This window comes from Triturus cristatus, chromosome 8 (genome assembly GCF_964204655.1).
Source record: "Triturus cristatus chromosome 8, aTriCri1.1, whole genome shotgun sequence".
In the NCBI taxonomy this organism is placed as follows: Eukaryota; Metazoa; Chordata; class Amphibia; order Caudata; family Salamandridae; genus Triturus; species Triturus cristatus.
The window spans coordinates 6,105,831-6,122,797 of NC_140591.1; the positions used below are offsets into that span (position 1 = coordinate 6,105,831).

At 49.1% G+C, this 16,967-nt stretch overlaps 1 protein-coding gene across 2 annotated transcripts in view; it reads left to right on the top strand.

Annotated features, from left to right (window-relative positions):
- WDR3 (WD repeat domain 3) overlaps nucleotides 1-16,967 on the top strand; it is a 184,381-nt gene that overhangs the window by 816 nt on the left and 166,598 nt on the right. The window lies entirely within an intron of this gene.

A 16,967-nucleotide genomic window follows, 5' to 3' on the forward strand; every position in this document is an offset into this window, starting at 1 on the left:
GACTGACTCACAGACAGGCCATGAGTCCAAAGAGCATGCAGCAGGCTCCCATGGTGGACAGCAGCAGAGACAGGCTCACAGACAGGACATGCATTAGGCTCCCATAGTGGACAGCAGGAGAGACAGACTCACAGACAGGCCATGAGTCCAAAGAGCATGCAGCAGGCTCCCATGGTGGACAGCAGGAGAGACTGACGCACAGACAGGCCATGAGTCCAAAGAGCACGCACCAGGCTCCCATGGTGGACAGCAGGAGAGACAGGCTCACAGACTGGACATGCATCAGGCTCACATGGTGGACAGCAGGAGAGACAGACTCACAGACAGGACAGGCCCCCCTGGTGGACTGCAGGAGAGACAGACTCAGACAGGACATTCAACAGGCACTGTTGGTGGACAGCAGGAGAGACAGACTCAAGACAGGACATGCAACAGGCACCCATGGTGGACAGCAGGAGAGACAGACTCGCAGACAGGACAGGCTCCCCTGGTGGACAGCAGGAGAGACCGACTCAGACAGGACATTCAACAGGCTCCCATGGTGGACAGCAGGAGAGACAGACTCACGACAGGACATGCAACAGGCACCCATGGTGGACAGCAGGAGAGACAGACTCGCAGACAGGACAGGCTCCCCCGGTGGACAGCAGGAGAGACAGACTCAGACAGGACATGCAACAGGCACCCATGGTGGACAGCAGGAGAGGCAGACTCATAGACAGGACAGGCTCCCATGGTGGACAGCAGGAGAGACAGACTCCCAGACAGGACAGGCTCCCAGGGTGGACAGCGGGAGAGACAGACTCACAGACAGGATAGGCCCCCATGGTGGACAGCAGGAGAGACAGACTCTCAGACAGGCCATGAGTCCAAAGAGCATGCACCAGGCTCCCATGGTGGACAGCAGTAGAGACAGACTCACAGACAGGACATGCAGCAGGAGAGACAGACTCACAGACAGGCCGTGAGTCCAAAGAGCATGCACCAGGCTCCCATGGCGAACAGCAGGAGAGACAGACTCACAGACAGGCCGTGAGTCCAAAGAGCATGCACCAGGCTCCCATGGTGGACAGCAGGAGAGACAGACTCACAGACAGGCCATGCATCAGGCTTCCATGGTGGACAGCAGGAGAGACAGACTCACAGACAGGCCATGAGGCCAAAGAGCATGCACCACGCTCCCACGGTGGACAGCAAGAGAGACCGACTCACAGACAGGCCATGAGTCCAATGAGCTTGCACCAGGCTCACATGGTGGACAGCAGGAGAGACAGACTCACAGACAGGACATGCATCAGGGTCCCATGGTGCATAGCAGGAGAGACAGACTCACAGACAGGATAGGCTCCCATGGTGGTCAGCAGGAGAGACAGACTTGCAGACAGGACACGAGTCAAAAGAGAATGCATCGGGCTCCCATGGTGGACAGCAGGAGAGACTGACTCACAGACAGGGCATGAGTCCAAAGAGCATGCAGCAGGCACCCATGGTGGACAGCAGGAGAGAGAGACTCACAGACAAGACATGCATCAGGCTCCCATGGTGGACAGCAGGAGAGACAGACTCATAGACAGGACCGGCCCCCATGGTGGACAGCAGGAGAGACAGACTCAGACAGGACATGCAACAGGCACCCACGGTGGACAGAAGGAGGGACAGACTCGTAGACAGGACATGCTCCCATGGTGGACAGCAGGAGAGACAGGCTCACTGAAAGGACAGGCTCCCATGGCGGATAGCAGGAGAGACAGACTCACAGACAGGACATGCATCAGGCTCCCATGGTGGACAGCAGGAGAGACAGACTCACAGACAGGACAGGCTCTCCTGGTGGACAGCAGGAGAGACAGACTCAGACAGGACATGCAAGGGCACCCATGGTAGACAGCAGGAGAGACAGACTCATAGACAGGACAGGCTCCCATGGTGGACATCAGGGGAGACAGACTCAGACAGGACATGCAACAGGCACCCATGGTGGACAGCAGGAGAGACAGACTCGCAGACAGGACAGGCTCCCCTGGTGGACAGCAGGAGAGACAGACTCATAGACAGGACAGGCTCCCATGGTGGACAGCAGGAGAGACAGACTCCCAGACAGGACAGGCTCCCAGGGTGGACAGCGGGAGAGACAGACTCACAGACAGGATAGGCCCCCATGGTGGACAGCAGGAGCGACAGACTCAGACAGGACATGCAACAGGCACCCATGGTGGACAGCAGGAGAGACAGACTCATAGACAGGAAAGGCTCCCATGGTGGACATCAGGGGAGACAGACTCAGACAGGACATGCAACAGGCACTCATGGTGGACAGCAGGAGAGACAGACTGGACAGGCTTCCATGGTGGACAGCAGGAGAGACAGACTGACTGACAGACAGGGCAGGCTGCCATGGTGGGCAGCAGGAGAGACAGACTCACAGACAGGACATGCATCAGGCTCCCATGGTGCACAGCAGGAGAGACAGACTCAGACAGGACAGGCTCCCATGGTGGACAGCAGGGGAGACATACTCAGACAGGACATCCAACCGGCTTCCATGGTGGACAGCATGAGAGACAGACTCACAGATAGGACATGCAACAGGCACCCACAGTGGATAGCAGGAGAGACAGACTCGCAGACAGGACATGCAACAGGCACCCACTGCGGACAGCAGGAGAGACAGACTCACAGACAGACTTTGGTGATGATTTTTTGTTAGTGTGGAGCCATTTGAAGCCCTTCTTGAGCATCTTGACTGTGGAAGCGGGAGATGGGGACTGTATTTGGTTGTGCTGGCTGGTTGTGGTCAGTTGGTTGTTGATTACTATTCTGAGGTTCTTTACTTTGGTTGCCAATAGGGTGTGGGCCCGAGTCTGAAAGGCCACCAGATGGAGTCACTACTTCCGTCTTGTCTATGTTGAGCTTGAGGTAGTTGTTCGTCATCCATCTGGCGTCTTTGGTCAATACAGTTGGAGAAATCGATCTGGGTGTTTGGTTTCTTTATATGATGTTATTCATTGGGCGCTGATGATGCTGGCAAATGGGTTATGTAGGCAATGAACAGAGTTGGGCTGAGTGAGGGTAAATGTGGAACTCCACAGATGAGGTTGGTGGCACCTGAGTTGAAGGGGGTCATGCTGAGTGACTGGGTGTGGCGTGTCAGAAAGGGGCAAATGCCGGCTTCATGCAGTCGTTTGATAAGGATGAGGTGGAAGATGATGTCGAAGGCTGTCGACAGATCCAATATAATGAGGGCCGCAATGTCACTTCTGTCAGTGACCATCTGAATGTCTAAAAACTCATTGGTAACCAGGTATCGAAATACAGACTCTCAATCTATATCAGTGCTTCAAAGGGGAGAGAGGTCGGTTACCAATTCATCCTCCTAAATCCTCATTCATAGAGGAAGGAAAAGAATCAAGTAGTCTACCCTGAGCACACTGTAGTAATTCAATTAAAACAGTTCAGATCCAATTTGGAATCTTCACACGTTGTTCTGAAAGTCCATGTTTTTTTATTTTTTCAAATTATTCAGGTAGTTTCTCCACAGCTTATTGTAATACAGTTCTTTACAGAAACCGCCTTGTAGTACAATTAAATTAAATCAGAACTGTTTTGATTGAATTACTACAGCGTGCTCAGGGTAGACTATTTGATACCATCTGAATGTCGTCCTTGGTGGCGATGAGGGCGGTTTCTGTACTGTGGTTGGGCCTGAATCCAGATTGAGTGCTTTTGAGGTGTTTTTCAGTGAGGTGGGTGGCGAGATGTTTATCATAGTTTCCATGACTGTTCCCTGGTAGGCTTGCAGATCTATAGCGGACAGTTTCTTTGGGTCTGTTGAGGGTTTCTTGAGTAGGGGAGTACCGTGGGTTTTTTCCAGGCATCTGGGTAGGTGGCTGTGATGATTGAGCCGTTCAGGATCAGGGTGAGGGCTGTGCTTATGGGGTCCAGTCCTTTGATGAAGACGTGGTGATGTCATGGTTCTGAGAGCTCTTCAGATTGTACGGACTGCATGGTCATTGCGGGTCTCGATTGATGGTTGTGAGCCAGTTGTTCAAGGTGGTCCTTTGGGTGTTAGTAGATATGGGCAGGTGGGCTTCAAGGGTGTAAGGGTCTGGTTGGGGCTTGAAGCTTTTATAAATGCTGCGGATCTTGTTGCTGAAGAATAGGGACCGCAGGATGCAGAGGTCCTGAGAGTGGGCTATGCTGGTGGAGCTTGCTGCCAGAGAGATGAAGTCTTTTACTATGGCAAAGATTTCCTTGGATCTGTAGGTGCTGCTGTTGATGCTGTCAGTGAGCACGGAGCGTTAGGTAGCCTGATTTCCTGATGGTAGTGTCTGAGGGTGGATTTGTAGGTGCTCTTGTCTGTGTCTTTCTGACTTTGTCTACATCTGTGCCTAAGTTGCTAGCAGTGGCGTTTGATGAGCCTGAGCACTTCTGTTTACCATCTTGCTTGCGGTCTAGTTCTTGTGGCTTTGTTGGCTTTGAAAGGAGCCAGAGTGTCTGTGCAGGTGGGTATCCAGGCGTTGAAGTCCAAGTTGGGCTCGGGGAGGTTGTTGCGTTGAGGCCAGTGGCGTAGGAGTTTGGAAGACCAGCATGCTTCTGAGGTCTTGGTCCAGTCTTTTCACAAAGATTTGGTGATGGTGGTTCCTATGATGGTGTGGGCTGGGTATGCTGAAGTTGATGGTGTGGCTGCAGCCATAGTGGGTTCCACTTTGTGTCAGGCGTACTCTGTGTGTACTTAGGAGGGAGAGCCCAGACATCAAATATATACTGCAGGGCTTTCCCCAGAATATTCCAGGGATCTCTTTCAGCCGGTCAGACAGTGGGGTGGAAACAGAGGGTCCCTTTGAAGCCCAGAATCTCCAATGCCCTTTCCTGGCCCATTGTTCCCTCCCCGGGAGAGGCTGCACTTTACAGTAGCAAGTAGTTACGTGGGACAGCTTCCCTTGCCCTCTTGTTTTAGGTTTCTCCTGAGATGAGCCTCCTAGCCTCCCTCCCCGACTTCTTGTTCACATTTGTCACAAAGACCATGGCTGTACCAATCTGCGTGAAATTCACATAATTGCAGAACTGCCCAGAACCGGATAAAGAACCCAACTGCTGGAATACGCAAGGCCTGTCTTCAACATGGGTATAAAAATGAGACAGATACTTCCAATCAGTGCGCCAAGATTTCCTCACCACAAATCTTGGGTCGCAGACGAGTGAAGACGGGGAGATTTCTTTCAGTTCTAGGTTTGGTACACTGACCACCACTTCCCTTGCCATGTTAGAGCCAGTAACCCGAGGAAGACACCCTGAACTTCCCAAGGAGTTGCCTGCATCCTACTTTGAAGGAGAGTTGACGGACGGTCAAGCGGGACACTGGAGGCACCCTTGCACAAAGGAAGAAGAGGCCAGAGATGGAATGAGATAATGCTGACTCAGCAACACAATGCAAGGCATGAACCAAGGGCTGTGAACATGGTTTGGAAGCCAAGATGTGTCTGTTTTGTGAAGACCGCATCAACACGTGACTAAGGATGTTCTGCAATTCATCCCAAAGAGAGTTCAACTTTGAGAATTGGCAGCCATAAGGATTGAAGTGCTAAGGTATTTGCAACCTTTGACATGTTTGGCTTTCAAGTTTCTCAGAGTGCTGATAATAACCTAAGGATGTCCGAGGAGCGTCACCACTGCGGCCCATGCTGGACACTTGCGTGTTTGGGGCGAGGGCATGAGACTGTCTGTGAGTAGGTCCCAGTCAGCAAGATCTTTATGACCACAAGCTCTGCTGCTGCATGTGCATCTCTATCAGACTTCTGCTGGTGCTCCCATGACCTACATGCAAGTGCAAAGTCTGCCAGTGGGCCGAGGCCCCAGCTGAAGTATCCTTGCTTGTGAGCCATGCCTAGTGCACCCCATTAGAATGTGGGAGGCTCTACTGACAGCTTTTCACACATGCAGCCCCCACATAAGGATTTCACAAACATTTCCATCTGGACACGGAAAGGCACTGTGACATTGTTATTCTACGGTGAAGATGAGTGTCCCCGAGTAAAGGCTAACTGAAAGATTACGTGGAAGTGGCTGTGACTGAGAATATCCAGAGCATCGTCTTTCTCCTCTTTCAGGGACTGTAACACCCACCCTACACAGGGCCACGGGCTGATGTACTGCACCAGAGAAGGTTGTCGTGAAATGGAGTGAGCGTGCTACTCCAGTAGTGTCCGATTAACCGCCCTCTGCTAAGTTATGTGCAGTTATCCTTCTGTACTGGCTGGGCTGCGATTCATAACTTTTTCACCCGATGGTTGTTGAGTTATAAGTCTCCAACCTCACACCACCTCGCTGAAAAAAATCTGTAGACCATTCAATTTTGCCACCCTGAAGTCCTGTGCGAATGGAGAGGACTTGGTGATCACCTCTGAGCCCAATAGTGAGGTTAAGACCCGTTTTAGCAGTAGTAAACTGCTGTGGTTAATACAATCTTTTTTTATTTTTTTTGTCCTCATCTCACCAAAGACTTCCACAGATTTGACAAGCCAACATTTTCTCATTCCTAGGGGCCTCTTTGGCTCACTGTTTCCGTCTAGGCCCCACGGCCTTCCTCTCGTGTTTGAGGACTGGTGTAATCATGGGACCTTATAAGTGGAGCTCTTTTTGTATTTCGATTCGTTGGTGAATCGAATCAGATGCCTCTGCCATGCCCATCTTATCAGAGGTTGCCAAATGTTATGATGACTGTCGTCCCTAATGTCTTGATCTAACCGTGCCCTTTTGAAGGCGGCTCTCAACCATTCTTCCTTACCCGGAGCGATGTTGTCCTTCCACTTAATACAGATTTCTCTTCTTGCCAGGAGGATCAGGTATAGAACGAGGGATACAATCTGAGCCCAATAACTCCTGACTGCCAACAGACTCACACACCATTTATATATTTAGGCAGTGTTCGTGTACGCTACTGTTCTCGTTTAAACTTGCTTTTGTTGCTCACGTTTTCAACTTTTGCATTTATAACACAGCATTTTGACTTTGCGTACTGCACTGTACACGCTCCTTCATTGTATTATGTTGATAGACATATAACGCTTTCTGTTCCCCCAGCAAGGCCTAAGCACTTTCTGGGTGGGCCTATATTGTTACTCATATAGTGCATCATACCCCTAGCAAGGTCAGGAAGTTCTCTGATTTCCTTTGGATTCCTGGCTGTCCTTTCATGGTTTATGGTTGAAAGGGATTTGTTTGTAGTTTGGCATATAAGGGACATGTGGGATGAGGTTTTAAGGGCCAGGATTGACGAGCGTGCACCTGGAGGTGTTGCATATAAGACTGGGGTGAAGCAGAGAGGGTGAGAATAGACTCCTTCACACATGCAGGTGCGTAGCAACCTTAGGGGGGCTGTAACCAATGTAGACTACAATTGATGCAAAGCAGTTAGTTCCACTAAGGAAAACAGCATCAACCTAGTAGCATTGAAGACCCAACCCCCCAACCCCTCGGCGGGGCAGTTAAACCACCTAAGGGGTATTATTTGGAATCCACCCAGGAGCAACATAAGACCATCTCATTGGAGATTCTCTTAAGCCACCAGGAAGTACTATATGTCGTCTACCAGGAGAGATAGAGGGCACACCCATGATGACACCGCCATGCCACCAAGAGAAGTCTAAAAGGAGTGCTGTCTATGGGCTGGCACAGGATCAGTATATTGGGAGGAGCAGTGCTAAGCCACCAAGAAAGTACTGTATAGAGTCCACCCAGGAGCGACACAGGAAGTCCTGTATAGAGTCCACCCAGGAGCGACACAGGAAGTCCTGTATAGAGTCCACCCAGGAGCGACGCAGGAAGTCCTGTATAGAGTCCACCCAGGAGCGACGCAGGAAGTCCTGTATAGAGTCCACCCAGGAGCGACGCAGGAAGTCCTGTATAGAGTCCACCCAGGGGCGACGCAGGAATTACTGTATAGAGTCCACCCAGGGGTGACGCAGGAATTACTGTATAGAGTCCACCCAGGGGTGACGCAGGAATTACTGTATAGAGTCCACCCAGGGGTGACGCAGGAATTACTGTATAGAGTCCACCCAGAAGCGACGCAGGAAGTACTGTATAGAGTCCACCCAGGAGCGACACAGGAAGTACTGTATAGAGTCCACCCAGGAGCGACACAGGAAGTACTGTATAGAGTCCACCCAGGAGCGACACAGGAAGTACTGTATAGAGTCCACCCAGATTTGATTTGATTAAAAACTTATAAAGCGCACGTGTGCCCATGGGCGTCTTGGCGCTGAACAGAGACAGTGACTACCTGAAGAAGATGTCAGTGGCCTAGTTTACATGGACGAGAACATCCATGTTTTTACCTCTTTCCTGAATGACAGAATGGAGGGGCTGTTTTTAATTGCGATAGGAAGGAGATTCCAAGCCCTTGCTGCATGTAATAGGAAGCTTCTCCCTCCCCATCTAACCTGCTTGTATCTGACCGTTTGAATCAATTTTGATTGACTTGAGCGCAGGGTCCTAATGGGCTCGTATAGTTGCAGGTGGTCTCTCAGAAACTTAGATCCGACCCCTTGCAAGGCCTTGTAAGTTAGGCAGACAGATTTAAACTTTATTCTTTTCTCTATTGGTAGCCAATGTAAGGATCTCAGTTTATGTGTGATTGGCTCTGATCTGGGAACATCAAGGATCAATCTTGCTGCAGCGTTTTGTAGACGCTGCAGTTTGGCTAGGTGTTGGGCCTGGATTCCAGCAAATAGGGCATTTCCATAATCGAGCCTTGATAGAGCAAGTGAGGTTACCACCGTTTTGCCGGCAGACATGGGGATGAAAGGCAAGAGTTTCCTAATTATTTTTAGGATATACCACATGGTGGATGCAAGTTTATTGGTATGTGCGTCAAAAGTCAACTTATTGTCCAGTATAAAGCCAAGATTTTTCACTTTGTTTACTGGATTTGGGCAATGGCCTAAGTTGTTCGGCCACCATTCCGGGGACCAGATTTCCATGTCTGTACCTAGCAACATAATTTCACTTTTGTCTCCGTTCAGCTTTAGACAGTTCCTCTGCATCCATTGATTAACTTGTTTCATACAGTCTTTGAATTTAACTGCTGTTTCCCTGGTGTCATTTTTAATTGACACCACTATTTGGGTGTCATCGGCGTACGAAACTGGCAGAAATCCACAGTTTCTAATGATGGCAGCTAGGGGCTTAACATAGAGATTAAAAAGAGTGGGGCTCAGAGAAGACCCCTGAGGCACTCCACATGGAGCGCTAAAAGATTGTGATTTTGCTTCCCCCAGCTCAACTGTGAATGTTCTGTTAGACAGATAGGAAGCAAGTAATGTTTTAGCTGATGAATGTATTCCGGCTTCTGTTAGGCGGGTGAGAAGAATGTCGTGATTGACCGTGTCGAAGGCCGCCGAGAGATCGAGTAGGATCAAGGCGGCCTTCCCTCCGGCATCTAGAATGTATCTGAGTTCTTCAACTGCCGTAATCAGTGCTGTTTCGGTTCCATGACCCTCTCGGAAGCCGAATTGCGAATGGTCTAGGGCCTGAGTATCTGCAAGGAACGTACACAGATGTTTATTTAATAACTTTTCAAAAATTTTGGCTGAGAAAGGAATTCTTGCGATGGGTCTATAGTTTGCTGGAACTTGTGGGTCCAAATTAGGTTTTTTCAGGAGAGGCAGTACTGAGGTAATTTTCCAGACATCAGGATATTGGCAGGATTTTATTATATGTGAGAAAAGACTACCTAATTGTTCACTTATAAGCTCTGGGAAAAGATGCATGACCCTGGGAGGGCAGGGGTCCGTTAAAGTCCCTGATTTTATATTCTTGACGGTTTGAAGAATTTGTTCCACTGATGGTGGTGTGAAATGAAAGTGGATGTTATGATTTGAAGGTTGTGGGGACTTCTCGAAAGTGGTGTGTCCTTATCTGATAGTTTGAAGGATTCATAGACTGTAGTTACTTTGTCCACAAAGAATTGGCCCAAGGTATTACTAAATTCAGTGCTTATTACTGCCTGTTTATCATTATCAATATTTGTTAGTTTTTTCACAGTGGCAAAGAGTTCTTTGCTGCAGTTCTTTGCTTCGTTAATTTTAGTGACAAAATATTTGCTCTTTTCAGCAAGAATTAATTTTTTATAGGAGGCCAGGGAGGTTTTATAAATATCTTTCAGCAGAGGGTCATAATTGGTCCTCCATCTTCTCTCCGCCCTTCTACATAGTTGTTTTTGTGTTTTGAGGGCGTCTGAGAACCAAGGTTGGGAAGGGGTTTTTCGTCTGGATGTGATTTTTTTCTGAGGTACTAGATCATGAATTGCTGTCTTTATCCAGCTGGATATTTGATGTGTTGCGATATTGCTATCTGGTTCTAATTTTGGAATGGATAGTGTAAGCTGTTAATTTAGTTTTGTGGCATCTAGTTTGCTCCAATCAAGATAGGATGTTCTGTTAGAGACAATGGCAGCTGTGTTACTAGAGTCTCCAGCGTTTATAGAGAAGATTACGACTATGGTCTGACCAAGGGACTGGTAGGATATCCAGGAATTTAATGTCGTGATTGGAAGTAAAAATCCCGTCAAGAGTATGTCCCGCCTCATGGGTACTCTGATTGACAATCTGGACCATATCCAAGTTAGCCAGTGTCTCGCATAGTGTAGTTGTGGATACATCGGAGCTTTTTTCCAGATGTATATTGAAATCTCCCAGAACGGTGAAATTGGGGCCTTTCACACTGGATTCCAAAAATGGGTTGATCAGTTGTAACAGCGGTGTTTTTGCCCTGGGTGGTCGATAGATCAAAAGGCCTTTAAGTGTGACGTTTTTTGTGATGTTCGACTGAAAGAAAAGGGTTTCACAGTCAGGGTTACTACCCTGATCTGAGCCTTTTGTTCGTAGGCTATTTCTGAAGATAATAGCTAGACCGCCACCCCTCTTTCCCTTCCTATCAGACCTGATGATAGAGTAACCTACAGGAACAGCTAATGAAAGGTCTAAGTCTGATGCATCATCTGCTCAGGTTTCAGTAATAAAGATCAAGTCTAGATTCTGGGACTCTATGAGATTGGCTGTTTCTGTGTTATGTTTAACTAAGGAACAAACGTTGATTAGTGCCGCCTTAATGGTTTGACAGGTAGTTTTAGTGGGATTGTTCTGGCAAGGAGTAAGCCTTCTGATATGTGAAAATTCAAAGGTAATTTGGCAAAGTGGGCATATCTTGGTTTCGGTCATAGGATTTAGCGTTTGGCAACATGATTTGGGCCTTAGCGAAAGCAACTCCCTGCTTGTGTAGCGGAAGCTCTTAAGGTCTGATCTAATATGAGTATATTGCGTGGCCCTAGGCTCGGTCGGGGCGCGGGCGGGCGCAGACGGGCTTGCCTTTGGCGCGCCGGCGGCGCGTCCGCTGCGCGTTCTAAATTCCATGTGATTATATAGGTGATGGGGTGCTGAGCAACTAGACCGCTCAGCGCCGGAAATGCCCCCAGCCCGGAAGTGTGTCCGCTCTCGCCTCCTCTGCACCCTCCGTACAATCGGCACTTGCCGTGACGGACCGGGTGCCTAGGGCTGCGTTAACACTAGGAAAGGTAAGGCAAAGTGCAAAGTGCGCAAAGATAAAATGGCTTTAAAACAATAATTAAAAGCAATTATCTGTGACAGCAGCAATTGTAAAAACCGGTAGTCTGTGGAGGAGCGACACAGGAAGTACTGTATAGAGTCCACCCAGGAGCGACGCAGGAAGTACTGTATAGAGTCCACCCAGGGGCGACGCAGGAAGTACTGTATAGAGTCCACCCAGGGGTGACACAGAAATTACTGTATAGAGTCCACCCAGGGGTGACACAGGAAGTTCTGTATAGAGTCCACCCAGGGGCGACGCAGGAAGTACTGTATAGAGTCCACCCAGGGGCGACGCAGGAAGTACTGTATAGAGTCCACCCAGGGGTGACACAGGAAGTTCTGTATAAAGTCCACCCAGGAGCGACACCGGAATTACTGTATAGAGTCCACCCAGGAGTGACACAGGGCTAGCCCATTGGGGAAACTATAACGGAACAAAACAGGGCTTGAAAAATTATAAACATTTTACAGACCTCCAGATCTGGTGACTTGAATAGTGTAGTCATCCTAAGTGTAATGCTCTTGACCCATAAACCGGTCTCCAATTGTGTGAGCCTGAGCAAATATTTTATTTGACAGACCCACCTTTCCTTCATTATCAAATATGAGAGCACCATCAAATATGTGAGTTGAGCATTTCTGTCGTACAAAAAACTATTTTTTGATTTAACAGAGTAAACGTTTGCTCCATGTATAATTGGGATCCAGCCCATATTTGCGCAGGACCCCTGTCTTGCCTTTTAGTTTACTTAAGACATCTTCTTCAGAGGGTGTGTAGAAATGGTTCTCAGTTCATGTTTAAAAACTCCCCCTTTTGATAAACATATTACTAAAATATGATGTGGTAGCACATTGTCCTCTACAGACAGCATGTTTGGAATGCCACACACTATCCCATTGAGGGATAGTCTTATGGATAAAACTGTATCTCTTACAAATTCTTTGCAGAAAAAGTGGCAAAAGTATACGACGCTTTTCCAGCAGAAGCACGTCAAGGCAGGAAGTCAGATTGTAGGCCGGATACAGTATTTGAGGGAGAAACCCTTGATGAATTCAAGGTGCAGGAGTTAGAAGAGCTGGAGATCACAGCTAGAGGAATTAAATCCGGATCCCCACTAGACCCAGCCCGCCCAGAGACCGTAATGCAGGGAGGAAACGTCATTATGCTGTATATCTCTGAGCTAATAGCACGCTCCTTTCAGCTGGGAGAAGTTCCCCATAAATGGAAGCAAGCGATAGTACGTCTGTGAGAAGTTGGCCTGGTATATGATGCTCACTAGTTAAAGTGATCACCTTGTACCATGCCAAGCAACCCTTATGGTGTGGTTGTAAGTCAACCTTTTCGGGCTAGCTACCCTAGTGGTAGCGTAGGCTAAGCAGTCTTTGAGGCTAAACTCGTGAAGCGTGTTAAGCCAGCTGTTTTACCAAATGCAACCCCCTTTTATACCAATGAAAGGACACCACACAGATCTATATTCAAAATATATATGTATTTATTTCTCAAAGTAACCCCTAGTCTCTTTATGAGCACAGGAGCACAAATCGTCAAACAAGATTACAGTAGAATACACAGAAGTTGCACTTTATATGGATAGGCCCGGGTGGCCGCTCAAACCATATACTAAAATAGTGGTATAAGTACCACGAACAGAAAAGGGAAAAGGCCTAGGGCCTCTAGAATCGCTGGGCCTACAAGGAGCTAACTTCAGTTAGTGACCAGGAGGTCCACGGGTGGCGTGTGCAGAGCAAATAGTCACACGCGTGCTCCCATAGGTTTCAATGGGTGCGTAAAAAGTACAAAGTTACTGCAAAGAGGATCTTCCGGATGGACTAGGAACTCAAGATTTGGAACACAGACACTAGAGATGTAATACTACACTTGGGCACAGGTGTGCCAGCTTTACCTCACCCACAGGAAGCGGGTGCATAGGCCTCGAAGTGCGTCGGGTTTCTTCTATCTGTTCCGTGGAGCCTGTGGACAAAGATGCTGCAGGCGGTCGGTCCGGGAGAGATGCGGTGGATCCAAGAGTGGATCGGAGATGTTGAAGACCTGTAAGCAGAGGGGACAGTGTTCACAGTCACTAGCCAGTGACCAGCGTGGCACCCGGTGGGTACCAGGCAATGTCGGGTGCAAACAGGAAGAAAGGTGTAGCTTGTCTCTGCAGCCACGTGGTCCCTGGAGGTCGACGACGTCCAGGAGTCGGTTCACGAGCTGTCCCACGCAGGCTCTCGCTGTCGGCGGTGTCGGCGACTTGATCGAAGCAAACAAGCCTTGGCAAAAGCAATTGTTGTAGGAGATGAAATAAGCTGATGGTTCTGACCAGCAAGGTCAGAGGGACTGCTCCTTTGGAGGGGAGCAAGGGCCAGTCTGGAGCAACCAGACCAGCGGTGTATTTCGTAAAGTTCGTCGCCAAGATGGCTACTAGCCAGCAGGCCAGCAACCGGTTAGGCGCGTCGAGTGGCAAAATGCAGAAGGGCCCCACGCAGATCGTGGAGATACTGGAGGGCTCACCTTTGGTGCAGATGCTGCTCGAGGGTTGGGCTTCTCAGATCCCAAAGCACAACTTGGAGGGAGCCTCGGTTGTTGCGCTTGCAGCTTGTCGTGGTCGTTTCAAGATGGCTGGCTCCACGTGTCTCGGTGCCTCCACGGGTCTCCTCTTTTCAGGGACTGTGGATCGGGCGGTGAGAGGTCTGGAGGTCCAGGTCTTGTCAGTCTCTGGGCTCGGGCTCCGGCGGGAGGCGGCGGCAAAGCAGACGTTGATTCACTGGATGGTGCTTGCGTTAGCAAGGTGGTCACTCCCTGACCACAGGGGAGATTTCCTTCAGTCTTCTGTGCAGCAGAATGTCGAAGTTCCCGTCTTCTTCTTAGTTTCAAGTTGATTCCAGGATGTCTGAAGTCTTAGGACACAGCTCCTACCTTTAAGCGGATTCTAGGGGCTGGACTGCCTGCTAGGTCCCTCCCTATGGGTGGGACCAGGAAGGGGGGTGGTTACACCCCCAATCCTTTGTCCAGCTCGCCCCAGGCCCGGGACTGGTGTGCCCCAGGACCGGTTTGAACTGGCATATGCATCGAGGCTCCTTGTGAGCCACAGGCATGTCTGGTTTCTTTCAAGCCCTACCTGACCAATACACAAAATCCTGTCTGGGGTGGTGCATGCACCTCCCCTGGCAGGAAACCCTTTGTCCACACCTCCCAAGCTGGAAGGACTCCCAGCAGCAGGAGGGCAGACTTGTGTCTGTGGTGGCAGCATCCATTTTGTGGAGCTGAGGCTATGTCTGATTTTACCCGGGTTTCAGGTACTGTACATGTCATGTCCCTCTAGAAGGGTGGAATGCTAACCCCGTCGCCAGAATTGGCGAGGGGTTAGTATTCCAATTCGTATGACACCTTACTCGACATGTTTTGATAAAGCCAAACCAAAGATAGCATTTAACCGCGAGGTTCATAATGCACTTAAGAGTATATGGTATGACGATATCTGGAAACAGTAGAAGGAAGTTGTTCCGACCACTGCAGACAGGCTCAGCTCATGCCAGAGCACCATCTCACATGGAACCAAGCACTCTGCCTTCAGGATTGTTAAGGCCTGCCATAGGAGTGACTTATAGGTTACCAGGTGTCCCATTTAAGGTTAGGTATAGGTATACTACACCTAAGTAAGAGGTGATTACACCAACTTACCCCAGCTGAGTGATCAGCCAGTTGTGTCAAATTGTTAGGCCAAGCCTGGGGTGGCATAATACATGCTTCAGCCCCTGGCAGGCCTTGGGTACACCAATGCCCTGGGTACCTAGTGTACACTGGTACAGGGGCTGACAGGGTGATCCACTTCCAATTGGTTATGCACCTAGGGTGCATAGTTTTAATTTAGTAGAGAGAACAGCAGGCTGGGGGTCTGATTGGCAGGCCCACAGCCTCAATATGTCAAAAACCAGTGAAGCAAAAAGCAAAAATTTGGGGTGACCATAGGATAGCAGACCCTACTCTCCTACAACGTCCACTAACAAAAAAGCCACCAATAGATTGTTCTGTGCTAGGAAATCTGCGCCCCATCTCGTTACTACCTTTCGTTGCAAAAATTGCAAGTAGCGAATAAGAAGCTAACTAACCATATTAACAAGAATGACCTATTTCACCCCTCACAATCGGGTTTTAGAGCTGCGCATTCAGCGGAGTCGGCGCTGCTCTTGGCCACTGAAACTCTGAGAAAATATGCGGGTGAAGGGCAGACCGCTGCACTGATCCTTTTGGATCTCAGTGCGGCTTTTGATACAGTCTCCCATGGTCTCCTTCGCCAAAGATTAGAGACATGCGGCGTTAGGGGCTCTGCTCTGCGCTGGATGACATCTGCGGAGCTTTCAAGTCATACAACTTACGCACACTTCCAAGAGTATTCCCCGGTCACAGGGAGTCCCACAGGGATCAATCCTAAGCCCCACGCTGTTCAATCTATATGTGGGACCACTTGCAGAGCTGGTGGAATGTCATAACGTGACCATCGTGTCATATGCTGACGATACTCCGCTCATTGTCACGTTGTCTCAGCCCACAAGGGCTTCCCTAACTGCTGACACATTTTGAAATATTTGTACTGTTCACTTACACGCTATTTAAATGCTCTGAGAATGGAAAAAAAACCTGGCATCTGTTCACTGTACGATTTTCAGAATATTTACTTTACAAACACCTCTAACATTGCAGTCAAAGAAAGAAAAGTAAACACCAATTTGTGGGATAAAGTGAGCAGCAGTTTGTAAGAAAACATGAGATAACATTTGACCTTTGTCTTTAAACCCACAGCAAATGTGATAAAAGCAAGATATAAAGGCATTTTTATTGCTCATTCACTTTCTAAATGAACAAAAGATGTACAGGCTAGTAGGCCCATAAATAGCTGGCCTTGATCAAATCTGGCCTGCCGTAGAGAGGGTGAGTAGAGTTTTTGAGGCCTGCTAAAGCAGCACCATATGGGGTCTGTCCGCCCCGGAGTGACAGAGAACAAACTTGCTCGAGGCACTGTAACCTACCAACGTAGCACTATAAGGAGGCCACAGGGCTAGCTCGCTATAGGCACTGTAACCTACCAATTCAGCACTATAAGGAGCCCACCCAGCACCACAGGGCTAGCTCATTAGAGGCACTGTAACCTACCAACGCAGCACTCTAAGGAACCAACCAAGCACCACAGGGCTAGCTCATTAGAGGCATTGTAACCTACCAACGCAGCACTCTAAGGAACCAACCAAGCACCACAGGGCTAGCTCATTAGAGGCACTGTAACCTACCAACACAGCACTATAAGGAGCCCACGAAGCACCACAGGGCTAGCTTGTTGGAGGCACTGTAACCTACCAGCGCAG